This window comes from Oncorhynchus clarkii, chromosome 2 (genome assembly GCF_045791955.1).
Source record: "Oncorhynchus clarkii lewisi isolate Uvic-CL-2024 chromosome 2, UVic_Ocla_1.0, whole genome shotgun sequence".
NCBI classification, from domain to species: domain Eukaryota; kingdom Metazoa; phylum Chordata; class Actinopteri; order Salmoniformes; family Salmonidae; genus Oncorhynchus; species Oncorhynchus clarkii.
In genome coordinates this window covers 91568595-91596047 of record NC_092148.1, presented here as the reverse complement: position 1 = coordinate 91596047, position 27453 = coordinate 91568595, and the positions used below count along the sequence as shown (strand labels likewise).

Sequence of the window (27453 nt, the reverse complement as noted above, 5' to 3'; positions counted from 1 at the left end):
CAGTGGAGTCATCCACAGGAGAGGAGGAGAGGAGTGTTTCCGGTATGGAGCGGTGTAGCGTGTCCACGTTGGCAGGTGGAGAAGGGAAAACAGGGTGAGGGTGTAGAATGGATGAACAGGCAAGAGAATGAAAGGATGAATTAAAAGGAATCCGTTTGGAAAAAGAAAAAGAAAAGATTAGACGAATCATATTAAAGAACAGAAGTTGACAGAGCAAATAATATGATGGTGGAAAACAATGGTCAACAGAGTTCAATAAATATGAGAGATTAGATGGAGAAAAGAACTGAATAACTGTATCTGGTAGTATAGGTCGAGGCCAAAGGTTTTGAGAATGACACAAATATTCATTTCCACAAAGTTTGCTGCTTCGGTGTCTTTAGATATTTTTGTCAGATGTTACTATGGAATACTGAAGTATAATTACAAGCATTTCATAAGTGTCAAAGGCTTTTATTGACAATGACATGAAGTTGATGCAAAGAGGTCAATATTTGCAGTGTTGACTCTTCTGGTTCAAGACCTCAACAGTCCAATCCCTGTACCTTTTGCAGAATATCAGTCTGTCCCTGATGTTTTTCCTGGACAGAAGTGGCTTCTTTGCTGCCCTTCTTGACACCAGGTCAGCCTCCAAAAGTCTTCGCCTCACTGTGTGTGCAGATGCACTCACACCTGCCTGCTGCCATTCCTGAGCAAGCTCTGTACTGGTGGTGTCCCGATCCCGTAGCTGAATCAACTTTAGGAGACAGTCCTGGCGCTTGCTGGACTTTCTTGGGCGCCCTGAATCCTTCTTCACAACAATTGAACCGCTCTCCTTGAAGTTCTTGATGATCCGATAAATGGTTGATTTAGGTGCAATCTGACTGGCAGCAATCTCCTTACCTGTGAAGCCCTTTTTGTGCAAAGCAATGATGACGGCACGTGTTTCCTTGCAGGTAACCATGGATGACAGAGGAAGAACAATGATTCCAAGCACCACCCTCCTTTTGAAGCTTCCAGTCTGTTATTCGAACTCAATCAGCCTGACAGAGGGATCTCCAGCCTTGTCCTCGTCAACACTCACTCACACCTGTGTTAACGAGAGAATCACTGACATGATTTCAGTTGGTCCTTTTGTGGCAGGGCTAAAATGCATGGCAAAGAGGGACTTTGCAATTAATTGCAATTCATCTGATCACTCTTCATAACATTCTGGAGTATATGCAAATTGCCATCATGCAAACTGAGGCAGCAGACTTTGTGAAAATTAATATTTGAGTCATTCTCAAAACTTTTGGCCACGACTGTAAATGTTCTGAAGGTGGAAATATCGTCTTTGGGTTAGACTGCTGTGCAAATCTGAATCCTCTATAGTCTATTAATATTAGATTAGAGAACTTTAATGTCCTCAATGAGGCAATTAATTTCACAGCATACACAACATGTTGCATACACACTATTTCACAGCATACACAACATTCTTAAAGCACCCAGAGGCTTCCCAGGCATATTATATTGTGAATAGGTTCTTATTGTGGTGTTTTCTATTAGTAAAGCGCTTTATAAATCCTATAGAGCAGTAGCATTGGCGGCAGGTAGCCTGTCAGTTAAGAGCGTTGAGCCGACTAACACGAAAGGTCGCTGATTCGATTCCCCCGAGCCGACTAGGTGACAAATGTGCCCAGGTGCCATTGAGCAAGGCACTTAACCCTAATTTGTCCTGTAAGTCGTCTGCTAAAATGTAAACACTGTAGTATTAGTGAAGAACCAGAGACTTCCCAGGCATATTGTGTAACTGTAAACATTGTAGTGATAGTGATGAACCAGAGACTTCCCAGGCATATTGTGTAACTGTAAACATTGTAGTGATAGTGAAGAACCAGAGACTTCCCAGGCATATTGTGTAACTGTAAACATTGTAGTGATAGTGAAGAACCAGAGACTTCCCAGGCATATTGTGTAACTGCAAACATTCACTGGATGTCTATCACTTGGCAGTGACCTTAGGACAATCTCTAGCTTCCATTCCTGCTATTTCTGGTAAATTGTAATCCAATATGTCCGGCAATCAATATCCTCATCCCCTGACTCTGAGGATGCCTCTGCTAGACTAAGTGCGTCCCAAATTGCTCCCTAAATAGTGCACTACTTCTTGGGATCTCTCTCTCTCTCTCTCTCTCTCTGTGAAAGACTGTAAAATGGGACCCAATGCATCTCTAATTGGCACTCAACATTAAGGAGATAGATAAGGGTAGGCCCTGCGTTCTAGTTGCTCGTGCAACGCTACTTACTCACGTTTGGAAGATCGCATCGTGATACCTATAGAATTGGAATATGTTTCGGCACCTAAGTACGGAGATAATATCTTATCGTGAGGTCCCTAGGGGACAGGGTGTCATCTGGAATGTAGCCGTTGTCCTTGAATGACCTGTCTGCTCACCTACGATGCTGCTCACATTTATAATACAGCAACGGAGTAATACTATTATCTAATAGTAATTAGGCGCTTACAATATGTATACAACATCAGTGACCATCTCTGCTGGCCTTATACACAAAAGCTCAATGATTTTCATAGCAAATGCCTCTTTTCTGGCCTTTGTGTTTTAGTACTCTGTACTTAGTACTTTGCTCATGAAAGAAATTCGGTAGTGTCATAGCGACTAAAGATTTGAACTGGTGAACTTGGTCATTTTGCATTGAATCTCCTTTGGAAACAGTTTCTACATCCACAAATGACACTCGATTCCCTTTATGTAATACACTAGGTGTCATTTTGGAACGCAGTATTTGTCCTCTAATGACGTTTCTGGGCTTGTGTCTGGATCGTAATGCTGCTCACATCCACAATGCAGCCAGCCAGACAGCAATACCATTACCTAATAGTAGTAATACTTTTCTCCTACTAAAGGATCTTTAACATTATACACCATCTCTGGTAGCCTCGTACATAAAGGATCTATAACATTATACACCATCTCTGGTAGCCTAGTACATAAAGGATCTTTAACATTATACACCATCTCTGGTAGCCTAGTACATAAAGGATCTATAACATTATACACCATCTCTGGTAGCCTAGTACATAAAGGATCTATAACATTATACACCATCTCTGGTAGCCTAGTACATAAATGATCTATAACATTATACACCATCTCTGGTAGCCTAGTACATAAAGGATCTATAACATTATACACCATCTCTGGTAGCCTAGTACATAAAGGATCTATAACATTATACACCATCTCTGGTAGCCTAGTACATAAAGGATCTATAACATTATACACCATCTCTGGTAGCCTAGTACATAAAGGATCTATAACATTATACACCATCTCTGGTAGCCTAGTACATAAAGGATCTATAACATTATACACCATCTCTGGTAGCCTAGTACATAAAGGATCTATAACATTATACACCATCTCTGGTAGCCTAGTACATAAAGGATCTATAACATTATACACCATCTCTGGTAGCCTAGTACATAAAGGATCTATAACATTATACACCATCTCTGGTAGCCTAGTACACAAAGGATCTATAACATTATACACCATCTCTGGTAGCCTAGTACATAAAGGATCTTTAACATTATACACCATCTCTGGTAGCCTAGTACATAAAGGATCTATAACATTATACACCATCTCTGGTAGCCTAGTACATAAAGGATCTATAACATTATACACCATCTCTGGTAGCCTAGTACATAAAGGATCTATAACATTATTCACCATCTCTGGTAGCCTAGTACATAAAGGATCTATAACATTATACACCATCTCTGGTAGCCTAGTACATAAAGGATCTATAACATTATACACCATCTCTGGTAGCCTAGTACATAAAGGATCTATAACATTATACACCATCTCTGGTAGCCTAGTACATAAAGGATCTATAACATTATACACCATCTCTGGTAGCCTAGTACATAAAGGATCTATAACATTATACACCATCTCTGGTAGCCTAGTACATAAAGGATCTATAACATTATACACCATCTCTGGTAGCCTAGTACATAAAGGATCTATAACATTATACACCATCTCTGGTAGCCTAGTACATAAAGGATCTATAACATTATACACCATCTCTGGTAGCCTAGTACATAAAGGATCTATAACATTATACACCATCTCTGGTAGCCTAGTACATAAAGGATTTATAATTTACATAACAAATGCATCTTTTTTTCCTTTTTTGTTTTGCTGGTGAGAGAGATTCATAGCCGACTCAATTTAACCAGTGACATTGTCATCCTACATATCATCTCATGGATATCACCAAAACTCCTATACATAAAATACTGCTTTAGCAAATACACTCACCATACACCTTAGGGAAACAAAGGTGCTATCTAAAACCTTAAAGGGTTCTCCTATGGGGACAGCCCAGAACCCTTTTGGAAGAGTGGATTGTCTACAATGTATAGTGTATAGCATATTCTGTATAGTATACTCTATTGGAGTGGTCATCACAAAGCCCTGATCTCCATCCTGTATAAAATTTGTGGGCAAAACTGAAAAAGCGTGTGCGAGCAAGGAGGCCTACAAACCTGACTCAGTTACACCAGCTCTGTCAGGAGGAATGGGCCAAAATTCACCCAACTTATTGTGGGAAGCTTGTGGAAGGCTACCCGAAACGTTTGACCCAATTTAAACAATATAAACACAATGCTACCAAATACTAATTACATATAATCCCCCATATCTACTCTATTACATATAATCCCCCATACCTACTCTATTATATCTAATCCTCCATACCTACTCTATTACATCTAATCCCCCATATCTACTCTATTATATCTCCCATACCTACTCTATTACAGCTAATCCCCCATACATACTACATGCCAATACAGCCCTTAAATTGAAATTGATTTGAATTGAGAGATTGAGAAAGAGCGAGACAAAGACAGAGAGAATGAGAGCGAGACAGTAAGAGAGAATTTGTGTAAGAGATAGAGAGAGAGAGAGAGAGAGAGAGAGAGAGCAGAGAGATGTATAGTTTGCTGCAGCTCAGTGTTCTGTGCCTCTGGGGAGTGTGTGGGCACATGGTGATAGATTCCCTCTGTTTCCATAGAAGCAACACCACGGCAACCAAGCAAGTTGCCTCTGGCATAAACAGGACAACCAATGGCCTGCAGGTAGAAATCGTCACTACTTGTTATAAGCATGTATGACTTATAATATGTCATGTATTTTATGTAAAGGAAATGTACTCTTGCTGGCTGTTATTTAGTCAAGGATCATTAGGAGATCATTATAAAACATTATAAGGGGCTCATTCATGCTTATGATAAGTCTTATAATGCATTATAATCACATGATAATACAGAGTCATGTGTTACTGGGACCACTAGGGTAGAAGGGAGGGTAGTGGGGACTGGGACCACTAGGGTGGAAGGGAGGGTAGTGGGGACTGGGACCACTAGGGTGGAAGGGAGGGTAGTGGGGACTGGGTCCACTAGGGTGGAAGGGAGGGTAGTGGGGACTGGGACCACTAGGGTGGAAGGGAGGGTACTAGGGGCTGGGTGGGGACTGGGACCACTAGGGTGGAAGGGAGGGGAGTGGGTGATGGGACCACTAGGGTGGAAGGGAGGGTAGTAGGGGCTGGGTGTGGACTGGGACCACTAGGGTGGAAGGGAGGGTAGTGGAGGCTGGGTGGGGACTGGGACCACTGGGGTGGAAGGGAGGGTAGTAGGGGCTGGGTGTGGACTGGGACCACTAGGGTGGAAGGGAGGGTAGTGGGGGCTGGGACCACTAGGGTGGAAGGGAGGGTAGTGGAGGCTGGGTGTGGACTGGGACCACTAGGGTGGAAGGGAGGGTAGTGGAGGCTGGGTGGGGACTGGGACCACTAGGGTGGAAGGGAGGGGAGTGGGTGATGGGACCACTAGGGTGAAAGGGAGGGTAGTGGGGGCTGGTTGGGGACTGAGACCACTAGGGTGTAAGGGAGGGTAGTGGGGGCTGGGACCACTAGGGTGGAAGGGAGGGTAGTGGGGGCTGGGACCACTAGGGTGGAAGGGAGGGTAGTGGGGGCTGGGTGGGGACTGGGACCACTAGGGTGGAAGGGAGGGTAGTGGGTGATGGGGGCTGGGTGGGGACTGTTAGTGTGGAAGGGAGGGTAGTGGGGGCTGGCTGGGGACTGGGACCACTAGGGTGGAAGGGAGGGTAGTGGGGACTGGGACCACTAGGGTGGAAGGGAGGGTAGTGGGGACTGGGTGGGGACTGGGACCACTAGGGTAGAAGGGAGGGTAGTGGGGGCTGGGTGGGGACTGGGACCACTAGGGTGGAAGGGAGGGGAGTGGGTGATGGGACCACTAGGGTGAAAGGGAGGGTAGTGCGGCTGGGTGGGATGTTTTTTTTTGGGGGGGGGGGGGGGGGTTATAAGTAGTGTTGTTGTGTCTGCAAAATGTCAATAAAACATTGATCACAAAAAGGAACATATTTACAAGATGAATATGGATAAAATGCTGTTAATAAAGTCATTACAGGAAGAAGAACAACGCAAACACAATAAAAATGCTTTGCTTCTCCAAAACATTTAGTGTATTTTTTTTTTTTCTTCTTCTTTTTTTTGTTCCGTAACCATATCGGTTTAATGTTCTATAATAGAGGTCGACCGATTATGATTTTTCAACGCCGATACCGATTATTGGAGGACCAAAAAAGCCGATACCGAATTAATCGGACGGTTATATTTATTTATTTGTAATAATGACAATTACAACAATACTGAATGAACACTTTTATTTTAACTTAATATAATACATCAATAAAATCAATTTAGCCTCAAGTAAATAATGAAACATGTTCAATTTGGTTTAAATAATGCAAAAACAAAGTTTTGGAGAAGAAAGTAATATGTGCCAATATGCAATATATGTGCCATGTAAAAATGTGTGCCATGTAAAATATGCACCATGTAAAAAAGCCCCTACCTGGGCTCGAACCAGGAACACATTGACAACAGCCACCCTTGAAGCAGTGTTACCCATGCAGAGCAAGGGGAACAACCACTCCAAGTCTCAGAGCGAGTGACGTTTGAAACAGTATTAGCGCACACCCCGCTAACTAGCTAGCCATTTTACATCGGTTACACCAGCCATTAGGCTGATAGGCTTGAAGTCATAAACAGCGCTGTGCTTGTATAGAGCTCCTGGCAAAACGCACGACAGTGCTGTTTGAATGAATGCTTACGAGCCTGCTGCTGCCAACCATCACTCAGTCAGACTGCTCTATCAAATCATAGACTTAATTATAACATAACAACACACAGAAATACGAGACTTTGGTCATTAATATGGTCGAATCCGGAAACTAGAATTTCGAAAACAAAACGTTTATTCTTTCAGGGAAATACGGAACCGTTCGGTATTTTATCTAACGGGTGGCATCCATAAGTCTAAATATTCCTGTTACATTGTACAACCTTAAATGTTATGTCATAATTACGTAAAATTCTGGCAAATTAGTTCGCAATGAGCCAGGCGGCCCAAACTGTTGCATATACCCTGACTCTGCGTGCAATGAACGCAAGAGAAGTGACACAATTTCACCTGGTTAATATTGCCTGCTAAACTGGATCAGTAGTTATAACTAGTGATTATGATTGATAGTTTTTTTATAAGATAAAGGTAATGCTAGCTAGCAATTTACCTTGGCTTCTACTGCATTCGCGTAACAGGCAGGCTCCTCGTGGAGTGCAATGGTTAGAGCGTTGGACTAGTTAACTGTACGGTTGCAAGATTCGATCCCCTGAGCTGACAAGGTGAAAATCTGCCGTTCTGCCCCTGAAGAAGGCAGTTCCTAGGCCGTAATTGAAAATAGGGATGTGTTCTTGGCACTGACTTGCCTAGTTAAATAAAGGTAAAACAAAATAAAACATTTTTTTTTTTTTTTTTTAATCGGAAATCAGCGCCCAAAAATACCGATTTCCGATTGTTATGAAAACTTGAAATCGGTCCTAATTAATCGGCCATTCAGATTAATCGGTCGACCTCAACTCTGTAACCATATCTGGTTTAATGTTCTGTAACCACATAACACTGTAGTGTCCCGTCCCCTTATTAATTCAAGTGACTGGGCTGATCTTTTCAATGCTCTCATTTACTTTATGATGTCTAATCCCCCATACCTACTCTATTACATCTAATCCCCCATACCTACTCTATTACATCTAATCCCCCATACCTACTATATTACATATAATCCCCCATACCTACTCTATTACAGCTAATCCCCAATACATACTCTATTACATCTAATCCCCCATGCCTACTCTATTACATATAATCCCCCATTCCTACTCTATTACAGCTAATCCCCAATACATACTCTATTACATCTAATCCCCCATATCTACTCCCCATATCTAATCCCCCATACATACAACATGATGTCTAATCCAACGATACCTACTATATTATATCTAATCCCCCATATCTACTCTATTATATCTAATCCCCCATATCTACTCTATTACATCTAATCCCCCATACCTACTCTATTATATCTAATCCTCCATACCTACTCTATTATATCTAATCCCCCATATCTACTCTATTATACCTACTCTATTATATCTAATCCCCCATACCTACTCTATTACATATAATCCCCCATACCTACTCTATTATACCTACTCTATTACAGCTAATCCCCCATACATACTACATGATGTCTAATCCAACAATACCTACTATATTATATATAATCCCCCATATCTACTCTATTATATCTAATTCCCCATACCTACTCTATTATGTCTAATCCCCCATACCTACTCTATTATATCTAATCCCCCATATCTACTCTATTACATCTAATCCCCCATACCTACTCTATTACATCTAATCCCCCATACCTACTCTATTATATCTAATCCCCCATACCTACTCTATTACATCTAATCCCCCATACCTACTCTATTACATCTAATCCCCCATACCTACTCTATTATATCTAATCCCCCATACCTACTCTATTACATCTAATCCCCCATATCTACTCTATTACATCTAATCCCCCATATCTACTCTATTATATCTAATCCCCCATACCTACTCAATTAAATCTAATCCCCCATATCTACTCTATTACATCTAATCCCCCATACCTACTCTATTACATCTAATCCCCCATACATACACCATGATGTCTAATCCAACGATACCTACTATATTATATCTCCCATATCTACCCTATTGTATCTAATCCCCCATATCTACTCTATTAAATCTAATCCCCCATACATACTACATGATGTCTAATCCAACAATACCTACTCTATTACATCTAATCCCCCATATCTACTCTATTACATCTAATCCCCCATACCTACTCTTTTACATCTAATCCCCCATACCTACTCTATTACATCTAATCCCCCATACCTACTCTATTACATCTAATCCCCCATACCTACTCTATTATATCTAATCCCCCATACCTACTCTATTACAGCTAATGCCCCATACATACTCTATTACATCTAATCCCCCATACCTACTCTATTATATCTAATCCCCCATATCTACTCTATTACATCTAATCCCCCATACATACACCATGATGTCTAATCCAACGATACCTACTATATTATATCTCCCATATCTACCCTATTATATCTAATCCCCCATATCTACTCTATTACATCTAATCCCCCATACATACAACATGATGTCTAATCCAACGATACCTACTCTATTATATCTAATCCCCCATATCTACTCTATTACATCTAATCCCCCATACATACAACATGATGTCTAATCCAACGATACCTACTATATTATATCTAATCCCCCATATCTACTCTATTATATCTAATCCCCCATATCTACTCTATTACATCTAATCCCCCACACATACAACATGATGTCTAATCCAACGATACCTACTATATTATATCTAATCCCCCATATCTACTCTATTATATCTAATCCCCCATATCTACTCTATTACATCTAATCCCCCATACATACTACATGATGACAATTCCAACAATACCTACTCTATTACATCTAATCCCCCATACCTACTCTATTACATCTAATCCCCCATACCTACTCTATTAGATCTAATCACCCATACCTACTCTATTACATCTAATCCCCCATATCTACTCTATTATATATAATCCCATATACCTACTCTATTATGTCTAATCCCCCATACCTACTACATGATGTCTAAAACCCCATACCTACTCTATTACATCTAATCCCCCATACCTACTCTATTATATCTAATCCTCCATACCTACTCTATTACATCTAATCCCCCATATCTACTCTATTACATCTAATCCCCCACACATACAACATGATGTCTAATCCAACGATACCTACTATATTATATCTAATCCCCCATACCTACTCTATTACATCTAATCCCCCATATCTACTCTATTATATCTAATCCCATATACCTACTCTATTATGTCTAATCCCCCATACCTACTACATGATGTCTAAAACCCCATACCTACTCTATTACATCTAATCCCCCATACCTACTCTATTATATCTAATCCTCCATACCTACTCTATTACATCTAATCCCCCATATCTACTCTATTACATCTAATCCCCCACACATACAACATGATGTCTAATCCAACGATACCTACTATATTATATCTAATCCCCCATACCTACTCTATTACATCTAATCCCCCATACCTACTCTATTATATCTAATCCCCCATATCTACTCTATTATATATAATCCCCCATATCTACTCTATTACATCTAATCCCCCATACATACTACATGTCTAATCCAACAATACCTACTCTATTACATCTAATCCCTCATACCTACTCTATTACATCTAATCCCCCATATCTACTCTATTACATCTAATCCCCCATACCTACTCTATTACATCTAATCCCCCATATCTACTCTATTACATCTAATCCCCCATATCTACTCTATTACATCTAATCCCCCATACCTACTCTATTACATCTAATCCCCCATATCTACTCTATTACATCTAATCCCCCATACCTACTCTATTACATCTAATCCCCCATACCTACTCTATTACATCTAATCCCCCATACCTACTCTATTACATCTAATCCCCCATACCTACTCTATTACATCTAATCCCCCATACCTACTCTATTACATCTAATCCCCCATACCTACTCTATTATATCTAAACCCCCATACTTACTCTATTATATCTAATCCCCCATATCTACTCTATTACATCTAATCCCCCATATCTACTCTATTACATCTAATCCCCCATACCTACTACATGATATCTAATCCCCCATACCTACTCTATTATGTCTAATCCCCCATACCTACTCTATTACATCTAATCCCCCATACCTACTACATGATATCTAATCCCCCATACCTACTCTATTATATCTAATCCCCCATACCTACTCTATTACATCTAATCCCCCATATCTACTCTATTACATCTAATCCCCCATATCTACTCTATTATATCTAATGCCCCATACATACACCATGATGTCTAATCCAACGATACCTACTATATTATATCTCCCATATCTACCCTATTGTATCTAATCCCCCATATCTCCTCTATTAAATCTAATCCCCCATACATACTACATGATGTCTAATCCAACAATACCTACTCTATTACATCTAATCCCCCATATCTACTCTATTACATCTAATCCCCCATACCTACTCTATTACATCTAATCCCTCATACCTACTCTTTTACATCTAATCCCCCATACCTACTCTATTACATCTAATCCCCCATACCTACTCTATTATATCTAATCCCCCATACCTACTCTATTACAGCTAATGCCCCATACATACTCTATTACATCTAATCCCCCATACCTACTCTATTATATCTAATCCCCCATATCTACTCTATTACATCTAATCCCCCATACATACACCATGATGTCTAATCCAACGATACCTACTATATTATATCTCCCATATCTACCCTATTATATCTAATCCCCCATATCTACTCTATTACATCTAATCCCCCATACATACTACATGATGACAATTCCAACAATACCTACTCTATTACATCTAATCCCCCATACCTACTCTATTACATCTAATCCCCCATACCTACTCTATTACATCTAATCACCCATACCTACTCTATTACATCTAATCCCCCATATCTACTCTATTATATCTAATCCCATATACCTACTCTATTATGTCTAATCCCCCATACCTACTACATGATGTCTAAAACCCCATACCTACTCTATTACATCTAATCCCCCATACCTACTCTATTATATCTAATCCTCCATACCTACTCTATTACATCTAATCCCCCATATCTACTCTATTACATCTAATCCCCCACACATACAACATGATGTCTAATCCAACGATACCTACTATATTATATCTAATCCCCCATACCTACTCTATTACATCTAATCCCCCATATCTACTCTATTATATCTAATCCCATATACCTACTCTATTATGTCTAATCCCCCATACCTACTACATGATGTCTAAAACCCCATACCTACTCTATTACATCTAATCCCCCATACCTACTCTATTATATCTAATCCCCCATATCTACTCTATTATATATAATCCCCCATATCTACTCTATTACATCTAATCCCCCATACATACTACATGTCTAATCCAACAATACCTACTCTATTACATCTAATCCCTCATACCTACTCTATTACATCTAATCCCCCATATCTACTCTATTACATCTAATCCCCCATATCTACTCTATTACATCTAATCCCCCATACCTACTCTATTACATCTAATCCCCCATACCTACTCTATTACATCTAATCCCCCATACCTACTCTATTACATCTAATCCCCCATACCTACTCTATTATATCTAATCCCCCATATCTACTCTATTACATCTAATCCCCCATACATACAACATGATGTCTAATCCAACGATACCTACTATATTATATCTAATCCCCCATATCTACTCTATTATATCTAATCCCCCATATCTACTCTATTACATCTAATCCCCCACACATACAACATGATGTCTAATCCAACGATACCTACTATATTATATCTAATCCCCCATATCTACTCTATTATATCTAATCCCCCATATCTACTCTATTACATCTAATCCCCCATACATACTACATGATGACAATTCCAACAATACCTACTCTATTACATCTAATCCCCCATACCTACTCTATTACATCTAATCCCCCATACCTACTCTATTAGATCTAATCACCCATACCTACTCTATTACATCTAATCCCCCATATCTACTCTATTATATATAATCCCATATACCTACTCTATTATGTCTAATCCCCCATACCTACTACATGATGTCTAAAACCCCATACCTACTCTATTACATCTAATCCCCCATACCTACTCTATTATATCTAATCCTCCATACCTACTCTATTACATCTAATCCCCCATATCTACTCTATTACATCTAATCCCCCACACATACAACATGATGTCTAATCCAACGATACCTACTATATTATATCTAATCCCCCATACCTACTCTATTACATCTAATCCCCCATATCTACTCTATTATATCTAATCCCATATACCTACTCTATTATGTCTAATCCCCCATACCTACTACATGATGTCTAAAACCCCATACCTACTCTATTACATCTAATCCCCCATACCTACTCTATTATATCTAATCCTCCATACCTACTCTATTACATCTAATCCCCCATATCTACTCTATTACATCTAATCCCCCACACATACAACATGATGTCTAATCCAACGATACCTACTATATTATATCTAATCCCCCATACCTACTCTATTACATCTAATCCCCCATACCTACTCTATTATATCTAATCCCCCATATCTACTCTATTATATATAATCCCCCATATCTACTCTATTACATCTAATCCCCCATACATACTACATGTCTAATCCAACAATACCTACTCTATTACATCTAATCCCTCATACCTACTCTATTACATCTAATCCCCCATATCTACTCTATTACATCTAATCCCCCATACCTACTCTATTACATCTAATCCCCCATATCTACTCTATTACATCTAATCCCCCATATCTACTCTATTACATCTAATCCCCCATACCTACTCTATTACATCTAATCCCCCATATCTACTCTATTACATCTAATCCCCCATACCTACTCTATTACATCTAATCCCCCATACCTACTCTATTACATCTAATCCCCCATACCTACTCTATTACATCTAATCCCCCATACCTACTCTATTACATCTAATCCCCCATACCTACTCTATTACATCTAATCCCCCATACCTACTCTATTATATCTAAACCCCCATACTTACTCTATTATATCTAATCCCCCATATCTACTCTATTACATCTAATCCCCCATATCTACTCTATTACATCTAATCCCCCATACCTACTACATGATATCTAATCCCCCATACCTACTCTATTATGTCTAATCCCCCATACCTACTCTATTACATCTAATCCCCCATACCTACTACATGATATCTAATCCCCCATACCTACTCTATTATATCTAATCCCCCATACCTACTCTATTACATCTAATCCCCCATATCTACTCTATTACATCTAATCCCCCATATCTACTCTATTATATCTAATGCCCCATACATACACCATGATGTCTAATCCAACGATACCTACTATATTATATCTCCCATATCTACCCTATTGTATCTAATCCCCCATATCTCCTCTATTAAATCTAATCCCCCATACATACTACATGATGTCTAATCCAACAATACCTACTCTATTACATCTAATCCCCCATATCTACTCTATTACATCTAATCCCCCATACCTACTCTATTACATCTAATCCCTCATACCTACTCTTTTACATCTAATCCCCCATACCTACTCTATTACATCTAATCCCCCATACCTACTCTATTATATCTAATCCCCCATACCTACTCTATTACAGCTAATGCCCCATACATACTCTATTACATCTAATCCCCCATACCTACTCTATTATATCTAATCCCCCATATCTACTCTATTACATCTAATCCCCCATACATACACCATGATGTCTAATCCAACGATACCTACTATATTATATCTCCCATATCTACCCTATTATATCTAATCCCCCATATCTACTCTATTACATCTAATCCCCCATACATACTACATGATGACAATTCCAACAATACCTACTCTATTACATCTAATCCCCCATACCTACTCTATTACATCTAATCCCCCATACCTACTCTATTACATCTAATCACCCATACCTACTCTATTACATCTAATCCCCCATATCTACTCTATTATATCTAATCCCATATACCTACTCTATTATGTCTAATCCCCCATACCTACTACATGATGTCTAAAACCCCATACCTACTCTATTACATCTAATCCCCCATACCTACTCTATTATATCTAATCCTCCATACCTACTCTATTACATCTAATCCCCCATATCTACTCTATTACATCTAATCCCCCACACATACAACATGATGTCTAATCCAACGATACCTACTATATTATATCTAATCCCCCATACCTACTCTATTACATCTAATCCCCCATATCTACTCTATTATATCTAATCCCATATACCTACTCTATTATGTCTAATCCCCCATACCTACTACATGATGTCTAAAACCCCATACCTACTCTATTACATCTAATCCCCCATACCTACTCTATTATATCTAATCCCCCATATCTACTCTATTATATATAATCCCCCATATCTACTCTATTACATCTAATCCCCCATACATACTACATGTCTAATCCAACAATACCTACTCTATTACATCTAATCCCTCATACCTACTCTATTACATCTAATCCCCCATATCTACTCTATTACATCTAATCCCCCATATCTACTCTATTACATCTAATCCCCCATACCTACTCTATTACATCTAATCCCCCATACCTACTCTATTACATCTAATCCCCCATACCTACTCTATTACATCTAATCCCCCATACCTACTCTATTACATCTAATCCCCCATACCTACTCTATTACATCTAATCCCCCATACCTACTCTATTATATCTAAACCCCCATACTTACTCTATTATATCTAATCCCCCATATCTACTCTATTACATCTAATCCCCCATATCTACTCTATTACATCTAATCCCCCATACCTACTACATGATATCTAATCCCCCATACCTACTCTATTATGTCTAATCCCCCATACCTACTCTATTACATATAATCCCCCATACATACTACATGATGTCTAATCCAACAAAACCTACTATATTATATCTAAACCCCCATACCTACTCTATTTCATCTAATCCCCCTTACCTACTCTATTACATCTAATCCCCTATACCTACTCTATTATATCTAATCCCCCATACCTACTCTATTATGTCTAATCCCCCATATCTACTCTATTACATCTAATCCCTCATACATACTACATGATGTCTAATCCAACAAAACCTACTATATTATATCTAATCCCCCATATCTACTCTATTATATCTAATCCCCAATATCTACTCTATTACATCTAATCCTGCATACATACTACATGATGTCTAATCCAACAATACCTACTCTATTATATCTAATCCCCAATATCTACTCTATTATATCTAATCCCCCATACCTACTCTATTACATATAATCCCCCATACCTACTCTATTATATCTAATCCCCCATACCTACTCTATTACATCTAATCCCCCATACCTACTCTATTACATCTAATCCCCCATACATACTACATGTCTAATCCAACAATACCTACTCTATTACATCTAATCCCCCATATATACTCTATTACATCTAAACCCCCATACCTACTATATCTAATCCCCCATACCTACTCTATTATATTTAATACCCCATATCTACTCTATTACATCTAATCCCCCATACCTACTATATTATAGCTAATCCCCCATACCTACTCTATTATATTTAATACCCCATATCTACTCTATTACATCTAATCCCCCATACCTACTATATTATATCTAATCCTGCATACCTACTCTATTACATCTAATCCCCCATACATACTACATGTCTAATCCAACAATACCTACTCTATTACATCTAATCCCCAATATCTACTCTATTACATCTAATCCCCCATACATATTACATGATGTCTAATCCAACAATACCTACTATATTATATCTAATCCCCCATACCTACTCTATTACATATAATCCCCCATACATACTACATGATGTCTAATCCAACAATACCTACTATATTATATCTAATCCCCCATATCTACTCTATTACATCTAATCCCCCATACATACTACATGATGTCTAATCCAACAAAACCTACTATATTATATCTAAACCCCCATACCTACTCTATTTCATCTAATCCCCCTTACCTACTCTATTACATCTAATCCCCCATACCTACTCTATTACATATAATCCCCCATATCTACTCTATTATATCTACTCCCCCATACCTACTCTATTATATCTAAACCCCCATACTTACTCTATTATATATAATCCCCCATATCTACTCTATTACATCTAATGCCCCATACATACTACATGATGTCTAATCCAACAAAACCTACTATATTACATATAATCCCCCATATCTACTCTATTATATCTAATCCCCCATATCTACTCTATTATATCTACTCCCCCATACCTACTCTATTATATCTAATCCTCCATACCTACTCTATTACAGCTAATGCCCCATACCTACTCTATTACATCTAATCCCCCATACCTACTTTATTAAATCTAATCCCCCATATCTACTCTATTATATCTAATCCCCCATATCTACTCTATTATATCTACTCCCCCATACCTACTCTATTACAGCTAATCCCCCATATCTACTCTATTACATCTAATCCCCTATACATACTACATGTCTAATCCAACAATACCTACTCTATTACATCTAATCCCCATATCTACTCTATTACATCTAATCCCTCATACCTACTCTATTACATCTAATCCCCCATACCTACTCTATTACATCTAATCCCCCATATCTACTCTATTATATCTAATCCCCCATACCTACTATATTATAGCTAATCCCCCATACCTACTATATTATATCTAATCCTGCATACCTACTACATGATATCTAATCCCCCATACCTACTCTATTATGTCTAATCCCCCATATCTACTCTATTACATCTAATCCCTCATACATACTACATGATGTCTAATCCAACAAAACCTACTATATTATATCTAATCCCCCATATCTACTCTATTATATCTAATCCCCAATATCTACTCTATTACATCTAATCCCCCATACATACTACATGATGTCTAATCCAACAATACCTACTCTATTATATCTAATCCCCAATATCTACTCTATTATATCTAATCCCCCATACCTACTCTATTACATATAATCCCCCATACCTACTCTATTATATCTAATCCCCCATACCTACTCTATTACATCTAATCCCCCATACCTACTCTATTACATCTAATCCCCCATACATACTACATGTCTAATCCAACAATACCTACTCTATTACATCTAATCCCCCATATCTACTCTATTACATCTAATCCCCCACACATACAACATGATGTCTAATCCAACGATACCTACTATATTATATCTAATCCCCCATACCTACTCTATTACATCTAATCCCCCATATCTACTCTATTATATCTAATCCCATATACCTACTCTATTATGTCTAATCCCCCATACCTACTACATGATGTCTAAAACCCCATACCTACTCTATTACATCTAATCCCCCATACCTACTCTATTATATCTAATCCCCCATATCTACTCTATTATATATAATCCCAGATATCTACTCTATTACATCTAATCCCCCATACATACTACATGTCTAATCCAACAATACCTACTATATTATATTTAATCCCCCATACCTACTCTATTACATCTAATCCCCCATATCTACTCTATTATATCTAATCCCATATACCTACTCTATTATGTCTAATCCCCCATACCTACTACATGATGTCTAAAACCCCATACCTACTCTATTACATCTAATCCCCCATACCTACTCTATTACATCTAATCCCCCATATCTACTCTATTACATCTAATCCCCCACACATACAACATGATGTCTAATCCAACGATACCTACTATATTATATCTAATCCCCCATACCTACTCTATTACATCTAATCCCCCATATCTACTCTATTATATCTAATCCCATATACCTACTCTATTATGTCTAATCCCCCATACCTACTACATGATGTCTAAAACCCCATACCTACTCTATTACATCTAATCCCCCATACCTACTCTATTATATCTAATCCCCCATATCTACTCTATTACATCTAATCCCTCATACCTACTCTATTACATCTAATCCCCCATATCTACTCTATTACATCTAATCCCCCATATCTACTCTATTACATCTAATCCCCCATACCTACTCTATTACATCTAATCCCCCATACCTACTCTATTACATCTAATCCCCCATACCTACTCTATTACATCTAATCCCCCATACCTACTCTATTATATCTAAACCCCCATACTTACTCTATTATATCTAATCCCCCATATCTACTCTATTACATCTAATCCCCCATATCTACTCTATTACATCTAATCCCCCATACCTACTACATGATATCTAATCCCCCATACCTACTCTATTATGTCTAATCCCCCATACCTACTCTATTACATCTAATCCCCCATACCTACTACATGATATCTAATCCCCCATACCTACTCTATTATATCAAATCCCCCATACCTACTCTATTACATCTAATCCCCCATATCTACTCTATTATATCTAATCCCCCATACCTACTCTATTAAATCTAATCCCCCATATCTACTCTATTACATCTAATCCCCCATACATACAACATGATGTCTAATCCAACGATCCTTACTTTATGATATCTAATCCCCCATATCTACTCTATTATATCTAATCCCCCATATCTACTCTATTACATCTAATCCCCCATACATACTACATGATGTCTAATCCAACAATACCTACTCTATTACATCTAATCCCCCATATCTACTCTATTACATCTAATCCCCCATACCTACTCTTTTACATCTAATCCCCCATACCTACTCTATTACATCTAATCCCCCATACCTACTCTATTATATCTAATCCCCCATACCTACTCTATTACAGCTAATGCCCCATACATACTCTATTACATCTAATCCCCCATACCTACTCTATTATATCTAATCCCCCATATCTACTCTATTACATCTAATCCCCCATACATACACCATGATGTCTAATCCAACGATACCTACTATATTATATCTCCCATATCTACCCTATTATATCTAATCCCCCATATCTACTCTATTACATCTAATCCCCCATACATACAACATGATGTCTAATCCAACGATACCTACTATATTATATCTAATCCCCCATATCTACTCTATTACATCTAATCCCCCATACATACAACATGATGTCTAATCCAACGATACCTACTATATTATATCTAATCCCCCATACCTACTCTATTATATCTAATCCCCCATACCTACTCTATTACATCTAATCCCCCATATCTACTCTATTACATCTAATCCCCCATATCTACTCTATTATATCTAATCCCCCATATCTACTCTATTACATCTAATCCCCCATACATACTACATGATGTCTAATCCAACAATACCTACTCTATTACATCTAATCCCCTATATCTACTCTATTACATGTAATGCCCCATACCTACTCTATTACAGCTAATGCCCCATACATACTCTATTACATCTAATCCCCCATACCTACTCTATTACATCTAATCCCCCATACATACACCATGATGTCTAATCCAACGATACCTACTATATTATATCTCCCATATCTACCCTATTGTATCTAATCCCCCATATCTACTCTATTAAATCTAATCCCCTATACATACTACATGATGTCTAATCCAACAATACCTACTCTATTACATCTAATCCCCCATATCTACTCTATTACATCTAATCCCCCATACCTACTCTATTACATCTAATCCCCCATACCTACTCTTTTACATCTAATCCCCCATACCTACTCTATTACATCTAATCCCCCATACCTACTCTATTATATCTAATCCCCCATACCTACTCTATTACAGCTAATGCCCCATACATACTCTATTACATCTAATCCCCCATACCTACTCTATTATATCTAATCCCCCATATCTACTCTATTACATCTAATCCCCCATACATACACCATGATGTCTAATCCAACGATACCTACTATATTATATCTCCCATATCTACCCTATTATATCTAATCCCCCATATCTACTCTATTACATCTAATCCCCCATACATACAACATGATGTCTAATCCAACGATACCTACTATATTATATATAATCCCCCATATCTACTCTATTACATCTAATCCCCCATACATACAACATGATGTCTAATCCAACGATACCTACTATATTATATCTAATCCCCCATATCTACTCTATTATATCTAATCCCCCATATCTACTCTATTACATCTAATCCCCCATACATACTACATGATGACAATTCCAACAATACCTACTCTATTACATCTAATCCCCCATACCTACTCTATTACATCTAATCCCCCATACCTACTCTATTACATCTAATCACCCATACCTACTCTATTACATCTAATCCCCCATATCTACTCTATTATATCTAATCCCATATACCTACTCTATTATGTCTAATCCCCCATACCTACTACATGATGTCTAAAACCCCATACCTACTCTATTACATCTAATCCCCCATACCTACTCTATTATATCTAATCCTCCATACCTACTCTATTACATCTAATCCCCCATATCTACTCTATTACATCTAATCCCCCACACATACAACATGATGTCTAATCCAACGATACCTACTATATTATATCTAATCCCCCATACCTACTCTATTACATCTAATCCCCCATATCTACTCTATTATATCTAATCCCATATACCTACTCTATTATGTCTAATCCCCCATACCTACTACATGATGTCTAAAACCCCATACCTACTCTATTACATCTAATCCCCCATACCTACTCTATTATATCTAATCCCCCATATCTACTCTATTATATATAATCCCCCATATCTACTCTATTACATCTAATCCCCCATACATACTACATGTCTAATCCAACAATACCTACTCTATTACATCTAATCCCTCATACCTACTCTATTACATCTAATCCCCCATATCTACTCTATTACATCTAATCCCCCATATCTACTCTATTACATCTAATCCCCCATACCTACTCCATTACATCTAATCCCCCATACCTACTCTATTACATCTAATCCCCCATACCTACTCTATTACATCTAATCCCCCATACCTACTCTATTACATCTAATCCCCCATACCTACTCTATTACATCTAATCCCCCATACATACTCTATTACATCTAATCCCCCATACCTACTCTATTACATCTAATCCCCCATACCTACTCTATTACATCTAATCCCCCATACCTACTCTATTATATCTAAACCCCCATACTTACTCTATTATATCTAATCCCCCATATCTACTCTATTACATCTAATCCCCCATATCTACTCTATTACATCTAATCCCCCATACCTACTACATGATATCTAATCCCCCATACCTACTCTATTATGTCTAATCCCCCATACCTACTCTATTACATATAATCCCCCATACATACTACATGATGTCTAATCCAACAAAACCTACTATATTATATCTAAACCCCCATACCTACTCTATTTCATCTAATCCCCCTTACCTACTCTATTACATCTAATCCCCTATACCTACTCTATTATATCTAATCCCCCATACCTACTATATTATAGCTAATCCCCCATACCTACTATATTATATCTAATCCTGCATACCTACTACATGATATCTAATCCCCCATACCTACTCTATTATGTCTAATCCCCCATATCTACTCTATTACATCTAATCCCTCATACATACTACATGATGTCTAATCCAACAAAACCTACTATATTATATCTAATCCCCCATATCTACTCTATTATATCTAATCCCCAATATCTACTCTATTACATCTAATCCTGCATACATACTACATGATGTCTAATCCAACAATACCTACTCTATTATATCTAATCCCCAATATCTACTCTATTATATCTAATCCCCCATACCTACTCTATTACATATAATCCCCCATACCTACTCTATTATATCTAATCCCCCATACCTACTCTATTACATCTAATCCCCCATACCTACTCTATTACATCTAATCCCCCATACATACTACATGTCTAATCCAACAATACCTACTCTATTACATCTAATCCCCCATATATACTCTATTACATCTAAACCCCCATACCTACTATATCTAATCCCCCATACCTACTCTATTATATTTAATACCCCATATCTACTCTATTACATCTAATCCCCCATACCTACTATATTATAGCTAATCCCCCATACCTACTCTATTATATTTAATACCCCATATCTACTCGATTACATCTAATCCCCCATACCTACTATATTATATCTAATCCTGCATACCTACTCTATTACATCTAATCCCCCATACCTACTCTATTACATCTAATCCCCCATACATACTACATGTCGAATCCAACAATACCTACTCTATTACATCTAATCCCCAATATGTACTCTATTACATCTAATCCCCCATACATACTACATGACGTCTAATCCAACAATACCTACTATATTATATCTAATCCCCCATACCTACTCTATTACATATAATCCCCCATACATACTACATGATGTAGGTATTGTTGGATTAGACTATATTATATCTAATCCCCCATATCTACTCTATTACATCTAATCCCCCATACCTACTCTATTACATCTAATCCCCCATACATACTACATGATGTCTAATCCAACAAAACCTACTATATTATATCTAAACCCCCATACCTACTCTATTTCATCTAATCCCCCTTACCTACTCTATTACATCTAATCCCCCATACCTACTCTATTACATATAATCCCCCATATCTACTCTATTATATCTACTCCCCCATACCTACTCTATTATATCTAAACCCCCATACTTACTCTATTATATATAATCCCCCATATCTACTCTATTACATCTAATGCCCCATACATACTACATGATGTCTAATCCAACAAAACCTACTATATTACATATAATCCCCCATATCTACTCTATTATATCTAATCCCCCATATCTACTCTATTATATCTACTCCCCCATACCTACTCTATTATATCTAATCCTCCATACCTACTCTATTACAGCTAATGCCCCATACCTACTCTATTACATCTAATCCCCCATACCTACTTTATTACATCTAATCCCCCATATCTACTCTATTATATCTAATCCCCCATATCTACTCTATTAAATCTACTCCCCCATACCTACTCTTTTACAGCTAATCCCCCATACCTACTCTATTACATCTAATCCCCCATACATTCTCTATTACATCTAATCCCCCATATCTACTCTATTATATCTAATCCCCCATACCTACTCTATTACATCTAATCCCCCATACCTACTCTATTACATCTAATCCCCCATACCTACTCTATTACATCTAATCCCCATATCTACTCTATTACATCTAATCCCTCATACCTACTCTATTACATCTAATCCCCCATACCTACTCTATTACATCTAATCCCCCATATCTACTCTATTATATCTAATCCCCCATACCTACTATATTATAGCTAATCCCCCATACCTACTATATTATATCTAATCCTGCATACCTACTACATGATATCTAATCCCCCATACCTACTCTATTATGTCTAATCCCCCATATCTACTCTATTACATCTAATCCCTCATACATACTACATGATGTCTAATCCAACAAAACCTACTATATTATATCTAATCCCCCATATCTACTCTATTATATCTAATCCCCAATATCTACTCTATTACATCTAATCCCCCATACATACTACATGATGTCTAATCCAACAATACCTACTCTATTATATCTAATCCCCAATATCTACTCTATTATATCTAATCCCCCATACCTACTCTATTACATATAATCCCCCATACCTACTCTATTATATCTAATCCCCCATACCTACTCTATTACATCTAATCCCCCATACCTACTCTATTACATCTAATCCCCCATACATACTACATGTCTAATCCAACAATACCTACTCTATTACATCTAATCCCCCATACCTACTATATCTAATCCCCCATACCTACTCTATTATATTTAATACCCCATATCTACTCTATTACATCTAATCCCCCATACCTACTATATTATAGCTAATCCCCCATACCTACTCTATTATATTTAATACCCCATATCTACTCTATTACATCTAATCCCCCATACCTACTATATTATATCTAATCCTGCATACCTACTCTATTACATCTAATCCCCCATACATACTACATGTCTAATCCAACGATACCTACTCTATTACATCTAATCCCCAATATCTACTCTATTACATCTAATCCCCCATACATACTACATGATGTCTAATCCAACAATACCTACTTTATTATATCTAATCCCCCATACCTACTCTATTACATATAATCCCCCATACATACTACATGATGTCTAATCCAACAATACCTACTATATTATATCTAATCCCCATACCTACTCTATTACATATAATCCCCCATACATACTACATGATGTCTATTCCAACAATACCTACTATATTATATCTAATCCCCCATATCTACTCTATTACATCTAATCCCCCATACATACTACATGATGTCTAATCCAACAAAACCTACTATATTATATCTAAACCCCCATACCTACTCTATTTCATCTAATCCCCCTTACCTACTCTATTACATCTAATCCCCCATACCTACTCTATTACATATAATCCCCCATATCTACTCTATTATATCTACTCCCCCATACCTACTCTATTATATCTAAACCCCCATACTTACTCTATTATATATAATCCCCCATATCTACTCTATTACATCTAATCCCCCATACATACTACATGATGTCTAATCCAACAAAACCTACTATATTACATATAATCCCCCATATCTACTCTATTATATCTAATACCCCACATCTACTCTATTATATCTACTCCCCCATACCTACTCTATTATATCTAATCCTCCATACCTACTCTATTACAGCTAATCCCCCATACCTACTCTATTACATCTAATCCCCCATATCTACTCTATTATATCTAATCCCCCATATCTACTCTATTATATCTACTCCCCCATACCTACTCTATTACAGCTAATCCCCCATACCTACTCTATTACATCTAATCCCCCATACATACTCTATTACATCTAATCCCCCGTACATACTCTATTACATCTAATCCCCCATACATACTACATGTCTAATCCAACAATACCTACTCTATTACATCTAATCCCCATATCTACTCTATTACATCTAATCCCTCATACCTACTCTATTACATCTAATCCCCCATACCTACTCTATTACATCTAATCCCCCATATCTACTCTATTACATCTAATCCCCCATACCTACTCTATTACATCTAATCCCCCATACCTACTCTATTACATCTAATCCCCCATACCTACTCTATTACATCTAATCCCCCATACCTACTCTATTACATCTAATAGATATATCTAATCCCCCATTATATATATACATACTACATGATGTCTAATCCAACAATACCTACTATATTATATCTAATCCCCCATATCTACTCTATTATATCTAATCCCCCATATCTACTCTATTACATCTAATCCCCCATATATACTACATGATGTCTAATCAAACAATACCTAATATTATTACATATAATCCCCCATATCTACTCTATTACATCTAATCCCCCATATCTACTCTATTACATCTAATCCCCCATACCTACTCTATTACATCTACTCCCACATACATACTACATGTCTAATCCAACAATACCTACTCTATTACATCTAATCCCCCATATATACTCTATTACATCTAATCCCCCATACCTACTACATGATATCTAATGCCCCAAACCTACTACATGATATCTAATCCCCCATACATACTCTATTACATCTAATCCCCCATATATACTCTATTACATCTAATCCCCCATACCTACTCTATTACATCTAAACCCCCATACCTACTATATCTAATCCCCCATACCTACTCTATTATATTTAATACCCCATACCTACTATATTATAGCTAATCCCGCATACCTACTATATTATATCTAATCCTGCATACCTACTCTATTACATCTAATCCCCCATATATACTCTATTACATCTAATCCCCCATACCTACTACATGATATCT

The 27453-nt window shown here is 37.6% G+C and overlaps 2 protein-coding genes across 3 annotated transcripts in view; both read right to left on the bottom strand.

Moving 5' to 3' along the window:
- The window catches only part of LOC139376285 (uncharacterized), a 1125987-nt gene that overhangs the window by 970677 nt on the left and 127857 nt on the right, over positions 1 to 27453 (bottom strand). The gene's annotated exons all lie outside the window — the stretch shown is intronic.
- The window catches only part of LOC139383181 (neuroplastin-like), a 77661-nt gene that overhangs the window by 31065 nt on the left and 19143 nt on the right, over positions 1 to 27453 (bottom strand). The gene's annotated exons all lie outside the window — the stretch shown is intronic.